We start from the raw sequence: 14,569 nt of genomic DNA, 5'->3' as shown, positions 1-14,569 counted from the left end.
CACTATCACAGTGTTATGCACTCCAGTGTCTGCAGGAATGTACTGGTGTTTGAACTGTTATGCAAAACAAATGGACTCACAGACAAACTGGGGAATATGACATAACGTACACAGAAGGTGATAGGGTAACAAAATACACACACAGTGAACAGAGAAGCCCAGAGGCTAAGGAACTGGGTATCTCCCTTGTATTAGAACTGCTCAGATGTAAAAAGCAAGATGTTGTGTTTTAATACGTAGATAACCCGAAATGCTGTTGCTAAGGGCAACAGCAAAACCCTAAAGGGTTACCAACGGGTGTGGCAGTAAACTCCTTGGTCAGAGATGGAATGATAGACACAAGGAGAGCCTCCACAATCCTGATTCTCACTTGCAGTGCACAGGTTTAAGCTTACTGCCACTAAACTGACCCCTGACACCTAGCACAGTGAGACAGGATTAGACAGGCAAGTGTTAGAATACAGCCGCAAACTTGCTAAGTTCACAGAGTAATAACAGAACCCCAGCAAGCTAAACGACTGACTCCAGTCTTACTGCTAGGTCTGGATTGGCAGAGTGTAATACCAAATCCCCAGGCCTATTTGCAGTAAGCAACAAACAAATACAAAGCTACACAGTACTGGCTAACTTTCATGAACTGACTAACCAACAGAGATTCAGCAGCATCTGCTTACCCTGAAAAGAGGCCTTATAAAGCAGGTGCTGTCCACGCCCCACTCAGACCTCACAGACTGTGAGCACAAAAACCAGCACCGGATCCCCTGCCGTGCACAGAGCCTATAACCACTGCACAGCAAAAGACCCGAACCGGAGTATCAGCTGCGCTCAGGTTACTCCACTAGCACTTGTCTCCTGGTTGCCATGACGACGTGGCAGCACAGGGCAGGAGACCCTAACACACAGACTCTTAACGCTTTCAACCTGATTAGCGGAGGACCAGATCCGGGAAGCACTTGCGAATATTCACACGTATGTACATTGACTGTAGCCATTATTCTGTTTAGATTTATCTTGTTAGCCTGTAGTGTATAATTTGTACTGTTTTACCTTTTGAAATAATCCACGGTGGCCTTAGAACCCTGTGGTTTCAACTACAGAACGGTGTTGTGTCCTCACTTTCCTGCAAGGGTTTAAAGCGTATTTAACTGTATAAGGTTTCTAAGCATTGATAAGGTGTACACACTGCGGGTACTTTATACCGTCAGCGCTACTTAAGGTTTAAGGTGTAACATCATTGCAGAGCTTTGCTGCATAAGGTTTAAAGTGTAATCATATCATTGCATTGTATAACTGTATAAGGTTTTAAGGTGTATTAATTGGGTGCAAACGCACTGCGTGTACTTTGTACCCGCAGTGCGGTGTTTGTACGCTAAGTGCGTACATGGTATGGGACTCTGTGCGCAAATAGCATACGAAGTACATAGCATGAACTAGCGACCGCAGCAGGTCCATGGTAAAGGTGTGTTTAAAGGTATAGCTTTGTGTTGAAAGGTAATATTGACATTATCATCTCTTTACTTTGGTGAATTGTGTTTCCTTTTGGGAGACTCAGTTCTCCAATTTTTTTTTGTTTTCTATAAACTTAAAAAAGCTACATACTACATGATTAATAGCAGAAGGATGACTTTTATGAGTGACATATTTCTATGATGCTGTTATCTGAGCAGGGCACATCACATACCAAATTGAAGGTCTCGGTCCATAGTTATGCAGAAAAATATTGGCGTTTTAATTTGTTGCTTCATTTTGGAATTATGTGGCAAAATTTCCTTCGGTCGTTTAAAATGCATCACCAAAATGTGACAGTTGGTGAACTCTCCCTGTGCACATGCTGGGTGACCTGGAACATGTGATCTGCTGGGTGGTCTGGAAACTGTGACAGTTATTTGCAGCCACCTGCTAAGCAGGGATTTTTTTAAAATTTGACTCCTAAGGTGGTGAAAAATGGTTAAAGAAAACCTTTGTCCAAATGCGCACATCAGCAAGTATTACATGATTTTACCTGTTTTTGACCATTAGAAATGAAATCCAAAACCAATACCAAAATCAAAACACACAAAAAAATGCATCAAAATCTGTCCAGTGGTTCTCAAGATTAGCCTGAACAAACAGGAAGACCCCTACCGGGGATCTTACATTATAATACTGTTTGTAGAGTTAACAGGCACGGGCATAGCTAGAACTTTGTGGGCCTTATAGCAAAAATTGAAGGGGCCATCAATGGTTTAAATTTAGAAGTGAATTTGCTGAAAACACAGAGCTCCTTGGTACAGTATTTACTACATAATCCCTTTAATAATTTTTTATTGGAAAATAGCTCTTTCCTTACATCTTTAATTCAGTTATGTGACTCTGAACACAGACTAGTCACCTTTCATCCATGCTACAGATGTGTCCTTATGTGTCTTTGCCTGCAATATGTTTGCAGGATAGGATTTCAGGCATAGCGTTGCCTACTGCGAGCGTGTGTATGCACGCTCCCACTACCTACTATGGCAAAAAGTATATTTCTCTTACGTCTTAGAGGATGCTGGGGACTCCGTAAGGACCATGGGGTATAGACGGGCTCCGCAGGAGACATGGGCACTCTAAGACTTTAGATGGATGTGAACTGGCTCCTCCCTCTATGCCCCTACTCCAGACATCAGTTAGATCCTGTGCCCAGAGGAAACTGGATGCACTACAGGGGAGCTCTACTGAGTTTCTCTGAAAAGACTTTTGTTAGGTTTTTTATTTTCAGGGAGCACTGCTGACAACAGGCTCCCTGCTACGTGTGACTGAGGGGAGAGAAGCAGACCCACTTTCCTGGACTGATGGGCTCTGCTTCTTAGGCTACTGGACGGCATTAGCTCCAGAGGGTCGGAACACAGGTGTCATCCTTGCTGCTCGTCCCAGAGCCGCGCCGTCCTCCTCACAGAGCCGGAAGATAGAAGCCGGGTAAGTATAAGAAGCAAGAAGACTTCAAAGGCGCCAGAAGACTTCGGTTCTTCATGAGGTACCGCGCAGCGTTCGCACTGCGCGCCATTGCTCCCACATCACACACAGGCACAAGGAAGGGTGCAGGGCGCAGGGGGGGGGGGGCGCCCTGGGCAGCGATTTTTACCTAACATAAGCCAGGCACATATATAGATGCTGCGGAGGCAGTATATGAAAATTCCCCTGCCAGTATAAAGAAAAATAGCGGGACCGAAGCCTGCCGTCGAGGGGGCTGAGCTTGATCCTCCAGCACTAACCAGCGCCACTTTCTCCACAGAGAAGCTGCTCCCGGACTCTCCCCTGCTGTACACAAGTAACAGGGGGGGAAAAACGAGGGGGGTGCAACATTGATTTGGTGCTAATTTATGTAAAAAAGCGCTATACAGGCTGGGACTTCGTTTCAGTATCTAGTGGCGCTGGGTGTGTGCTGGCATACTCTCTCTCTGTCTCTCCAAAGGGCCTTATTGTGGATCTGTCCCCATATTCATTTATCCCAGTGTGTGTGGGGGTGTCAGTACGTGTGTGTCGACATGTCTGAAGCGGAAGGCTCGTCTAGGGAGGATGCAGAGCAGATGGTGGTGGTGTCTCCGTCGGCACAGCCGACACCTGATTGGGTGGACATTTGGAATGTGTTAAATGCTAATGTGACTTTGTTACATAAGAGATTGGACAAAGCAGAGTCCAAGGACAAAGCAGGGAGTCAATCCATGGCTTTGATTGTGTCACAAGACCCTTCAGGGTCCCATAAACGTCCCTTTTCCCAGGTAGCAGACACTGCTACCGGAACGGATTCTGACTCCAGTGTCGACTATGATGTTGCAAGGTTACACCCAAGAGTGGCCAAGAGTATTCAATGTATGATTATTGCAATAAAAGATGTTTTGCATATCACAGAGGACCCCTCTGTCCCTGACACGAGGGTCTGCATGTTTAAGGAAAAGAAACCTGAGGTAACGTTTTCCCCATCTCATGTGCTGAACGCCAGACAAGAGGCTGCAGGTTCCCAAGAGTATTATTAGGGCGTATCCTTTCCCCTCAAGGGACAGGTTACGGTGGGAATCCTCACCCACGGTGGACGGGGCCTTGACGCGCTTGTCCAAAAAGGTGGCACTACCTTAAAATCAATTTATGCGACTACGGGAGCCCTGCTCAGACCTGCAGTAGAGTCGGCATGGGTGGGTAGCGCAATTGCAGCGTGGGCAGATAACTTGTCATCTGACATTAACACCCTGGATAAATATAGTATTTTGTTGACCTTAGGTCACATCAAGGATGCAGCGTTATATATGAGAGAAGCTGCGAGAGATATTGGGCTGTTGGGTTCAAGAACCAATGCCATGGCAGTTTCTGCTAAAAGGTCCCTGTGGACCCGTCAATGGACAGGTGATGCTGATTCAAAGAGACATATGGAGGCTTTGCCTTACAAAGGTGAGGTTTTATTTGGGGAGGGCCTCACGGACCTGGTTTCCACAGCTACCGTGGGTAAGTCTTCTTTTTTGCCTTACGTTCCCCCAAAGCAAAAGAAAACACCTCAGTACCAGAGGCAGACCTTTCGGTTGCATAAGTTCAGAAAGGGTCGGGGCTCCTCCTTCCTCGCCAGAGGTAGAGGTAGAGGGAAAAGAACACCAGCTACGGCTAGTTCCCAGGACCAAAAATCCTCCCCGGCCTCTACACAATCCACCGCATGACGCTGGGGCTCCGCTACGGGAGTCCGCACTGGTGGGGGCACGTCTTTGACTCTTCAGCCAAGTCTGGGTTCAGTCGGATTTGGATCCTTGGGTGGTTGAAATTGTATCCAAAGGCTACAATCTGCAGTTCGAAGACGTGCCTCCATACCGATTTTTCAAATCGCCCTTGCCAGCTTCTCCGCCAAGAAAGGGAAATAGTTTCAGCTGCCATACAAAAGCTGTGTCAACAGCAGGTGATTATCAAGGTACCCCTAGGGCAACAGGGGAAAGGGTTTTATTCAACCCTGTTTGTGGTCCCGAAGCCGGATGGCTCGGTCAGACCAATTCTGAATCTAAAATCCCTAAACCTATAATTAAAGGTTCAAATTCAAGATGGAATCTCTCCGGGCAGTGATCTCCAGCCTGGAAAGGGGGGTATTGTATGGTGTCACTAGACATAAAGGATACATACCTTCATGTCCCCATATATCCGCCTCATCAGGCGTACCTGAGATTCGCTGTACAGGATTGTCAGTTCCAGTTTCAGACGTTGCCGTTTGGGCTTTCCACGGCCCCGAGAATTTTCAGTAATGTAATGGCGGAAATGATGGTGCTCCTGCGCAAGCAGGGGGTCACAATTATCCCATACTTGGATGATCTCCTGATAAAGGCAAGGCCAAGTGATCAGTTACTAAAAAGCGCGTCTCTCTCCCTGAGAGTACTACAACAATACGGCTGGATTCTAAATCTACCAAAGTCGCAGTTGGTTCCGACAACTCGGCTGTCATTTTTGGGCATGGTTCTGGACACGTAAAAAAATAGGGTTTTTCTCCCAATGGAAAAAGCCCAGGAACTCCAGAACATGGTCAAGGACCTACTAAAACCAAAAGGAGTGTCAGTTTATCAATGCACTCGAGTATTGGAAAAGATGGTGGCGGCCTATGAGGCCATTCCATTTGGCAGGTTCCATGCGAGAACTTTTCAGTGGGACCTTCTGGACAAGTGGTCAGGGTCTCATCTACAAATGCATCGGAAGATAAGCCTGTCCCCCAGGGCCAGGGTCTCTCTCCTGTGGTGGCTCCAGAGTACTCACCTTCTAGAGGGTCGCAGCTTTGGCATTCAAGATAGGGTTCTTGTGACCACGGACGCGAGCCTCCGAGGATGGGGAGCAGTCACACAAGAAAAAATTTTTCAGGGAATATGGTCAAACCAGGAGGCTTGTCTACACATCAATGTACTGGACTTAAGGGCCATATACAATGGCCGGCAACAGGAGGAGAAGCTTTTCGCAACCTACCCATTCTGATCCAGTCAGACAACGTCACAGCCGTGGCGCATGTAAACCGCCAGGGCGGGACAAACAGCTGAGCAGCAATGGCGGAAGCCACCAGGATTCTTCTCTGGGTGGAAAATCATCTAAGCGCTCTGTCAGCGGTCTTCATTCTGGGGGTAGACAACTGGGAAGCAGACTTCCTCAGCAGACACGATCTCCATCCAGGAGAGTGGGGACTTCATCAAATGGTCTTTGCAGAGGTAACAAGTCGTCGGGGACTTCCTCAAATAGACATGATGGCGTCACGCCTCAACAGAAAGCTTTGGACATATTGTTCCAGGTCGAGGGACCCTCAGGCAGTGGCGGCGGACGCCCTGGTGACACCGTGGGTGTTTCAGTCGGTTTATGTGTCCCCTCCACTTCCACTTATCTCAAAAATATTGAGAATCATAAGACAAACAAGAGTGCAGACAATACTCATTGTTCCAGATTGGCCTTGAAGGGCCTGGTATTCAGATCTTCAGGAAATGATCACAGAAGATCCGTGGCCTCTTCCTCCCAGGGATGACCTGTTACAACAGGGGTCCTGTGTGTTCCAAGACTTACCGCAGTTACGTTTGTCGGCATGGCGGTTGAACACCAAATCGTAGCTAGGAAAGGTATTCCGGGGGAAGTCATCCCTACTCTAATCAAAACTAGGAAGGAGGTAACGGCGAAGCATTATCACCATTTCTGGAGGAAATATGTGTCTTGGTGTGAAGCCAAGAAATCTCCTACGGAAGATTTTCAGCTGGGTCGTTTTCTCCATTTTCTACAGATAGGAGTGGATATGGGCCTGAAGTTAGGCTCCATTAAGGTGCAGATTTCGGCCTTATCTATATTCTTTCAGAAGGAATTGTCTTCTCTCCCAGAAGTCCAGACTTTTGTAAAAGGAGTGCTGTACATCCAACCTCCTTTTGTGCCCCCAGTGACGCTGTGGGACCTTAACATGGTGTTACAGTTCCTTAAATCACACTGGTTTGAACCTCTTCAAACAGTTGAATTAAAATTTATCACTTGGAAAGTGGTCATGTTGTTAGCCTTGGCATCTGCGAGGCGGGTGTCCGAATTGGCGGCTTTGTCTCACAAGAGCCCCTATCTAATTTTCCATGTGAATCGAGCAGGGTTGTGGACTCGTCCTCAATTTCTGCCTAAAGTGGTTTCGTAGTTTCATATGAACCAACCTATTGTGGTGCCTATGGCTATGGGTGACTTGGATGATTCCAGGTCCCTTGATGTAGTCAGGGCCTTAAAAATGTATGTAGCCAGGACGGCTCGGGTTAGGAAAACAGAGACACTGTTTGTCCTGTATGCAGCCAACAAGGTTAGCGCTCCTGCTTCTAAGCAGTCTATTGCTCGCTGGATCTGTAACACGATTCAGCAGGCTCATTCTACGGCTGGATTGCCGTTACCAAATTAGGTAAAGGCCCATTCCACTAGGAAGATGGGCTCTTCTTGGGCGGCTGCCCGAGTGGCGTCTCGTCATTGCAGCTTTGGTCGGGTTCAAAAACTTTTGCAAAATTGTACAAGTTTGATACCCTGGCTGATGAGGACCTCATGTTTGCTCAATCGGTGCTGCAGAGTCATCCGCACTCTCCCGCCCGGTCTGGAGCTTTGGTATAATCACCATGGTCCTTACGGAGTCCCCAGCATCCTCTAGGACGTAAGAGAAAATAAGATTTTAAACCTATCGGTAAATCTTTTTCTAATAGTCCGATGCTGTGCGGACAAATTCTGCAAGGCTTGTATATAGTTGTTACTTACATAAGGATTATGTTACAGTTGAGATCAGTCTCTGGCTGATGCTGTTTTCTTCATGCTGTTAACTGGTTTAGTATATACCATGTTGTACGGTGTGTATGGTGTGGGCTGGTATGTATCTCGCCCTTAGATTAACAAAAATCCTTTCCTCGTACTGTCCGTCTCCTCTGGGCACAGTTGTGTAACTGAGGTCTGGAGGAGGGGCATAGAGGGAGGAGCCAGTTCACACCCATCTAAAGTCTAAGAGTGCTCATGTCTCCTGCGGAGCTCGTCTATACCCCATGGTCCTTACGGAGTCCCCAGCATCCTCTACGGACTATTAGGAAAAGATTTACCGGTAGGTTTAAAATCTTATTTTGCATCTGCAGACAGTGGGGTGGGGGGGGGGGGCGTGGCACGTACTAGGAATGGGTAGTGGGGAGCGATGCTCCATCAACCTGCACTTATAAAAGGTATTTGTTTCCGGCATTCGCGGGAACTTGGTTATGCAGGATCCTGCATATAGTAGCACAACAAAAGACTGCTGCCGGAATGCGTATGCATCTTGTCAACACCACACCATGCAGCAATTACCAGCAAAAATGTGTGAGGACACATCTGTACTTCTGTTCAGCAGCAACCAGCCTTGGGGAGGGGGCAAAGGCACAGTAAGGATGGTGGCCAAGGCAGAGTTACAGATAGGGAGAGGGGGTCAGAGGAAAACACATGGGGAAAGGGAGTCAGAGGAGCATGTGGAGAGGGGGTCAGAAGAACACATACAAAAGAAGAGGCCAGAGGTACTCCTTTCTTATTATTATTTATTTATTTATTTATTTATTTATTACCAGTCTCTTATAGGGTGGCCAATCCCGGGATCGGTGGGATCCCGGGATATAGGCCAAAAATCGTCCGAGATTCAATCCAGGGATTGAAAACTCCAATCCTGAGTATTTCAGAACCAGGCGGTCCTTTGTTTTTTTTTATGCCGGGCAGCATTGAGCGTCCTCAGGAGGCTCAGACGCTGCCCGGCTCCCTCCTCACAGCTCCCTATGCGCAGCATTACGTGAAGTCAGAGATCCAGCTGCGCAGCCAGCCGCCTGCTGCATGGACCTCACCGAACCAGAGGAAGTTTTTAGATGCATATCTGTTTTTAGATGCATGTATCAAGATTTAGAGACAGATTGTGGGAGGTTGAAGCAGACCCAGATTAAGGGGGGGGGGGGGGTACGTACCCTGGGCGCCCCTTTCCAAAAGGGCCCCCTGCCACAACACAGAGCGGATCTCTCTACCATTCCGATCTGTGGTTCTGCGCTCTCCGGCTCCCGTCTTCACTGCAGCGGTGGCTGCACAGACAGGACACAGGACAGCTGAGCTGAGCGACGGCTTAGCTGTCCAATAATGTATGAATGAAGCAGCCTGCGTGCCCAGCCAATGACTGAGTGGCAGGCTGCTTCGTTCATACATTACTGGTATGTATATATTTATATATGTATTATATATATATATGTGTGTGTGTGTGTATATATATATATATATATATATATATATATATTTATATATACATACATACACACTGCTCAAAAAAATAAAGGGAACACTAAAATAACACATCCTAGATCTGAATGAATGAAATATTCTTATTAAATACTTTGTTCTTTACATAGTTGAATGTGCTGACAACAAAATCACACAAAAATTATCAATGGAAATCAAATTTATTAACCCATGGAGGTCTGGATTTGGAGTCACACTCAAAATTAAAGTGGAAAAACACACTATAGGCTGATCCAACTTTGATGTAATGTCCTTAAAACACGTCAAAATGAGGCTCAGTAGTGTGTGTGGCCTCCATGTGCCTGTATGACCTCCCTACAACGCCTGGACATGCTCCTGATGAGGTGGCGGATGGTCTCCTGAGGGATCTCCTCCCAGACGTGGACTAAAGCATCCGTCCACTCCTGGACAGTCTGTGGTGCAACGTGGCATTGGTGGATGGAGCGAGACATGATGTCCCAGATGTGCTCAATTGGATTCAGGTCTGGGGAACGGGCGGGCCAATCCATAGCATCAATGCCTTCGTCTTGCAGGAACTGCTGACACACTCCAGCCACAGGAAGTCTAGCATTGTCTTGCATTAGGAGGAACCCAGGGTCAACCGCACCAGCATATGGTCTCACAAGGGGTCTGAGGATCTCATCACGGTACCCAATGGCAGTCAGGCTACTTCTGGCGAGCACATGGAGGGCTGTGCGGCCCCCAAACGAAATGCCACCCCACACCATTACTGACCCACTGCCAAACCGGTCATACTGGAGGATGTTGCAGGCAGCAGAACGTTCTCCTTGGCGTCTCCAGACTCTATCACATCTGTCACATGTGCTCAGTGAGAACCTGCTTTCATCTGTGAAGAGCACAGGGCGCCAGTGGCGAATTTGCTAATCTTGGTGTTCTCTGGCAAATGCCAAACGTCCGGCACAGTGTTGGGCTGTAAGCACAACCCCACCTGTGGACATCGGGCCCTATACCACCCTCATGGAGTCTATTTCTGATCGTTTGAGTAGACACATGCACATTTGTGGCTTGCTGGAGGTCATTTTGCAGGGCTCTGGCAGTGCTCCTCCTGTTCCTCCTTGCACAAAGGTGGAGGTAGCAGTCCTGCTGCTGGGTTGTTGCCCTCCTACGGCCTCCTCCACATCTCTTGATGTACTGGCCTGTCTCCTGGTAGTGCCTCCATGCTCTGGACACTACGCTGACAGACACAGCAAACCTTCTTGCCACAGCTCGCATTGATGTGCCATCCTGGATGAGCTGCACTACCTGAGCCACTTGTGTGGGTTGTAGACTCCGTCTCATGCTACCACTAGAGTGAAAGCACCGCCAGCTTTCAAAAGCGACCAAAACATCAGCCAGAAAGCATAGGAGCTGAGAAGTGGTCTGTGGTCACCACCTGCAGAACAACTCCTTTATTGGGGGGGAGGTGTCTTGCTAATTGCCTATAATTTCCACCTGTTGTCTATTCCATTTGCACAACAGCATGTGAAATTATTGTCAATCAGTGTTGCTTCCTAAGTGGACAGTTTGATTTCACAGAAGTGTGATTGACTTGGAGTTACATTGTGTTGTTTAAGTGTTCCCTTTATTTTTTTGAGCAGTGTATATATATATATATATATATATATATATAATTTATTTATTTTTATTATTTTCATCTGCCTTCTCTTTATTATGGGCCTCACTGTCTTATGTGCCCCGGGCCCCCCATGGTCTTATTCCGGCTCTGGGTTGAAGGCATGCTTAGGGGAGGTCAGAGTCACATATGGGGAGGGGAGATGATAGGTGTACATGGGGAGGGCTCAGAGGGATTCTTTGGGAGGGGGCACAAGCATGCTTGGTGAGGCAGGAGGCAGATATATATATGGGAAGGGTATATGACACAGATGGGCACTCTCGGTGTGGCTAAGTGTGCATGGTTGCGCCGAGCTGCATATTTAGCCATCCCATTCATTGTGAATGGAGCGCATATGCCTAACAATATGTACATAAGTGCACAAGGGGAGGTAAGAGTCAGAAGCACTCATGGGGAGGGAGGTCAGAGACATGCTTTGTGAGGCAAGGGGCCGAGGTACATTTGGGGAAAGGAGATGATAGGGCACATTTGGAGGCAGTGGACAGAGGCACTCATGGAGGGAAAGTCAGAGACACTCATGGGGAGTGGGTTAGAGACATGATTGGGGAGGCAGAGGTACATATGGGGAGGTGAGATTATAGGTGGACATGGGGAGGTGGGAGACAGAGGAACTCATGGGGAGGGGGATGAGAGGCATTCATCTGGAGGGGGTCAGATGCATGCTTTTTTAGTCAGGAGGCAGCGGTACATATGGGTAGAGGAGATGATAGGTGCACATGGGAAGATTGGAGGCACAGACACTCATGGGGAGGGGTGGTCAGAGGCCCACTTGGGGAGGCAGGGGGCAGAGGCACTCATGGGAAAGACTTGCCTATATTACTGATGACTCATAAAAGCAGGTGAAGAAGGAGCATTAATTAGAGATGGGGGTGGAGACATATGTGAAGGATGAGCTGTGATGATTTTACCCCAGGGCAGTGTTGCAGACTGAAGCCTTCTATGAGAGGTAGGAGGTACAGGTGGCCGACAATGCTGATAATCCCTGCAGCAAACTGCTTCCTGATGACATATACCCCTTTTCTACTAGCTTAAAAAAAATGGGTTTTTGAATGGGGGGAGCCCAGGTTTTTTGGTAGTGGATATGGCTCCCTAAAAAATGAAAAAAAAAAGTGTTGAGTGACCCAGGAATCCGACCCATGTAGCTACCAAAAGTCGGACCAGGGCATTACCCGGGTAAGGGTGCAGTGTAAATGCGTTACCCGGGTCATCCGATCTGGGACACATTTACAGCATGCCTCCCTGACTGCAGTGTCCTGCAGGCGATCGGGAGGTTGGGGACATGGGGCAGGCTATTAGACTACTGTCTATCCTGCTTTGCAGAGAGTAGTGTTGGCTGGGAAAGGTGCGTTTCTGAGGCTGGATGCATCCCAGAAGTTTCCGGAAGTGCTGGGCCTGCCCCCAGCATGATGGTGGCCAGTATCAAATTGGGGGCTTGGTCTAATGGGAGCTGCAGCGTTAGAGTGGGAAGGCAAAGATAACAGAGCCAGCTGGCTGATGGAAGCTGCTGCTCTGGATCCAAACATAAGTATAACACTCTCTCTCTCTCTCTCTCTCTCTCTTACTCTCCCCCTCTCCCTCCCTGGCTTTGTAAAATGGACTCTACCTGGCGTAACATTTAAATAGGGAACTTTACCTGGTGTAATTTGTAAAAGGGGGCTCTACTTGGCGTAATGTTTAAAAAAAGGGAACTTTGGCCCTCATTCCGAGTTGTTCGCTCGCTAGCTGCTTTTAGCAGCATTGCACACGCTAGGCTGCCGCCCTCTGGGAGTGTATCTTAGCATAGCAGAATTGCGACGAAAAGATTAGCAAAACTGCTACTAAATAATTATTTGCAGTTTCTGGGTAGCACCAGACCTACTCACAGATTGCGTTCAGCTCAGTCCGTTTAGTTCCTGGTTTGATGTCACAAACACGCCCTGCGTTCGGCCAACCACTCCCCAGTTTCTCCAGACACTCCTGCGTTTTTCCCTGACACGCCTGCATTTTTTTGCACACTCCCGGAAAACGCTCAGTTACCACAAAGAAATGCCCCTTTCCTGTCAATCATTCACCGATCACCAGTGCGACTGAAAAGCGTCGCTCGAACACCAGCAAATCTACTAAGTTTTGTGTTAAATAACTTCGCACATGCGCTCTGCGTACCATGCGCAGTTAGCAATAAATCACAGCATAGCAAAAATCGGCAATGAGCGAACAACTCAGAATGACCCCCTTTAACTGGTTTAATGTGTAAAAGGGGGCTCTACCTGGCATAATGTGTAAAAAGGGCTCTACCTTGCGTAATGTGTAAACAGGGGCTCTACCTTGCGTGATGTGTAAAAGGGGGCTCTACCTGGCGTAATGTGTAAAAAGGGGCTCTACCTGGCATAATGCGTAAAAGGTTCTCTCTGGCATAATGGGTAAAAGGAGGCTCTACCTAGTGTAATGTATAAAAAGGGTCTCTGCCTGGAGTAATGTGTAAAAAGGGGCTCAACCTGGCATAATGTGTAAAAAAGGGGCTCTACTTGGTGTAAGGTGTAAAAAAGGGTTCCTTCTGGCGTAATGTGTAAAAGGATCTCTGTATGGCATAATGAGTAAAAGAGGGCTCTACCTGACAATGTGTAAAAGGGGGCTCTGTCTGGCGTAATGCGTAAAAGGGGGCTCTGTCTGGCGTAATGAGTAAAAGGTGGCTCTGTCTGGCATAATATGTAAAAGTGGGCTCTACCTGGATTAATGTGTATAAGAAGCTGTACCTGGTATAATGTGTATAAGGGGCAGACTTTTTGAATAATGGAGACTCCTGTGTGGCATAATATGAATTGATATTATTTTGTGACCATGCCCCTTCCCCATAAAGCCACACCTCTATTTTTTGCACGAGCCTCTGGTGCACACTGTCCTGATTTGAAGTATGGTGTAGGGGTGGGAGTACCAATTCTCTTTCTGGCACATGCCACCAAAATGTCTAGTTACGGCTCTGGAAACAGGTATCAGGACTGCTTGTACATAGCTCTAATGCAAAAAAAACCTGACCATGGCTACTGCAATACCACTCTTGGCCATTTTGTGGCACTGTAGATACCTACTATTCCTTTCTTAATGACTTAGGGGGTCATTCCGAGTTGATCGCTCGCTAGCTAGTTTTAGCAGCCGTGCAAACGCTATACGCCGCCCACTGGGGAGTGTATTTTAGCTTAGCAGAAGTGCAAACGCCTGTGCAGCCGAGCTCTACAAAAACAGTTTGTGCAATTTCAGAGTAGCTCTGAACCTACTCAGCGTTTGCGATCACTTCAGCCTATTCGTGTCCGGATTTAACGTCATACACCCGCCCAGCCACGCCTGTGTTTTTTCAGGCATGCCTGCGTTTTTGCAAACACTCCCTGAAAATGGTCAGTTGACACCCAGTAATGTACATGTAGTTTGTGTAATCCCGCACCAGTTTTTTAACTATAATTTTCTTATGTATACAGTTCAGATGTATTATGGTACTTTCTGCGTTATTAAAGATATTTAGGGTTTTTTTCTCGACCCTGTATGACCCTGTACGCAGGTGCCCTCCAAATGCTTTTGAGTTCTAGACTCATATACAGCTACCAAAGAAAAAAAGAAGAAAGAAGCATTTTCTTGGACGCACTCTACCATTAATTGTTTGCTTAAAATATCTATTCTTTATTGGATATACATTAAAATTCTTAGGAATTGGTGAAA

Source organism: Pseudophryne corroboree, chromosome 2 (genome assembly GCF_028390025.1).
Source record: "Pseudophryne corroboree isolate aPseCor3 chromosome 2, aPseCor3.hap2, whole genome shotgun sequence".
In the NCBI taxonomy this organism is placed as follows: domain Eukaryota; kingdom Metazoa; phylum Chordata; class Amphibia; order Anura; family Myobatrachidae; genus Pseudophryne; species Pseudophryne corroboree.
Note: the sequence above shows the minus strand (reverse complement) of the source record.